The sequence below is a fragment of the Nicotiana sylvestris genome, chromosome 10, assembly GCF_000393655.2.
Source record: "Nicotiana sylvestris chromosome 10, ASM39365v2, whole genome shotgun sequence".
Classification (NCBI taxonomy): Eukaryota; Viridiplantae; Streptophyta; class Magnoliopsida; order Solanales; family Solanaceae; genus Nicotiana; species Nicotiana sylvestris.
This window is the reverse complement of record NC_091066.1, coordinates 167,508,045-167,510,598: the sequence shown is the minus strand read 5'-3', so window position 1 is coordinate 167,510,598 and position 2,554 is coordinate 167,508,045.

Genomic DNA, 2,554 nt, shown 5'->3' with positions numbered 1-2,554 from the left:
TTATCTATGTAAGATGGTTATAATGTGTTAAAATAGCACGGTCTAGCTAGTTTTCAGACTGGTCATTCAAAAATAGTCAATGTTTACTAAGTCAATGAAAAATAGCCACTATTTTGCTGCAACAGAGACCGGTCTAGCATAATATACTGGAGTTCGGTGCACCTGTGTATGAACTTCCAGCATATTATGCTTGACCAGTATACTTTGCAGGCTCCAGTATAATATACTAGAGACTGGAGCACCGGTGCTCCAAACTCCAGCATATTAAGCTGGAGTATTTTTTCGAATTTTGAACAATGTTTTCGTTCAAATTTATCTTTACATGAAAAGTGGCTAAATTTCGATTACCTTTGAAACCGTGGCTATTTTTGAATGACCACTTGTGAATCTGACTATTTTTGAATTTCTCCCTTGTAATGTACTTGTAGATACTCATATTCGACAATTTAAGGAAGGGCACTAGCAATATAAATGCCTGTTAAAAACAATCTATGGATTATATAATATAAGTAACAACCTCTTGATTCATAGAATAGTTGCCAGAATTAATCTTGGAAATCAGTTGCTAATTAGGAAATTTTCACATGATTTGCATAGTATTGAGCAAGCCGCTTAGGGATTAATTGTCACAAAATTAAACTCCACACGTGAGTCTATAGCGTTGGTAAGTGCTCTGCTAAGGGGCGAGCCCCGACTCTCGAAAAAGCCTTTTAAAACACTTGTAGATACACAGGCGTCACATGATCTTGCTTGGCTAACCACCACTTCATGTTTTGCCTTGGCATGTTTTATGGTCCCAAACCATTTAATTAACACTAACTCCATTAATTCGTTGTGATCATCTTAATCTGAAGTAATTTTTTTTCCAACTTGCTTCTATAATGAATTCTTTTTTTTATATATATATATATTTTGAAATACTTGACAACCAGCTTGGCAAGAGAATAACATGTTCGACTGCCAATGAGGGCAATCTAAAGTTATCACAAGTTTGTCTATTCTCGTATAAGTCAATACTTTTTGTTCTAAAAATATATATGGGCGAATCAAATCAAATTAGATTGGATTTAGGCAATCTAAGAAATATGTTTAACCCTTGCGATCGACGATCAAAATATTTGAATAGGTGAGAGTACTTAAGTATACTATTATTGTTGGTCAATATGAAATTAAATATTACCCCTGACTTGAGTTTGTCGGATGAATTTTACTTCAAATTATTTTTTGCCGTTTTTTACACTAACAATATGGTTTAACATGTAATTTTCTTATAAATGACCGATTACACAAATATTTTTTATACTATCTGCGCATAAAACATAAAATTCTTCAAACCATATGCAAGAGTTGGGTTAAACACAATCATCAAAGACAACTTTGGAGTAAATGATTTTATAAATTTTAAAATTTATCAGAATTAATTTGTCTCGTGTATTAGTCAATTATTTATATATATATATATATATATATATATATATATATATATATATATATATATATATATATATATATATATATATATAGGTGAATCGAATAAAATTAGATTGGATTTAGGCAATCTAAGTAAGATCGATGGAGCTGGCTTAACTCATGAATATTCATAGTTATGGTCCTATTTAGGGGTGTACAAAGTAAACCGACAAATCGCGCCAACCCGATAATTCGAGTCAAACCGAGAAAAAAAAACTCGATTATGGTTTAGTTTGATTTGGTTTGGTATTGGGAAAAAAACCCGACCATAATTGGTTTGGTTTGGTTTTAACTAAAGAAAGTCAAACCGAAACCAAACCAACCTGACATTACATATATAGAAATTTTAGATATATTTAATATATAAATATACTTATTGTGATGTAATTTATAAATATATCTTAAAAAATTTCATAATTTTATCTTTTGAGGTATTATTTTAAGGTTGAACTTAGAACTTTTGAATATTCCAATAAGTTTTATAGCCATTAACATTAGTAAATTAAATTGTGCTAACAAAAGCCCAAACCAAAATCAAATCAATACTAATACTAACAAAAGACATTCAATTCAATACTACAAACGTGAATGTATTGAATATCTTTTTTTTTTTGCAATAATTTAGACAAAAATGCATAACCTATTTTTATTTTTTCTTTAGCGTTTAGTCATGTAATTAATACTTCCTTATTAGTCTACTTATTTCAGCATGATTTAGTACTTTTAGATTATGTTAATATTTATTATGGCTTTTTAATCAGCAATATTTATGTTACATAATTTTATTGTCTTTATTGTTGAATATTTTAGGATAATGTCATGACATATCTCATATTTTATATTATTTTCTTGGAAAATACTTTATATAGTTGTATCTTACTAGGACTAAAGAAATATTTTGAGCACAATTTATATGTTTTGTTCTACGAAGATTTCACCGGAAAAAAACCCGAATAAACCCGAATAACCAGAAAATCCGAGAAAACCCGAGAGAAAACCGAGAGTGAAAAATCCGAGTTTTATTGGTTTGGTTTGGTCTTTAGATTTAATAACCCGACACAATTAGTTTGGTTTGGTAATTATA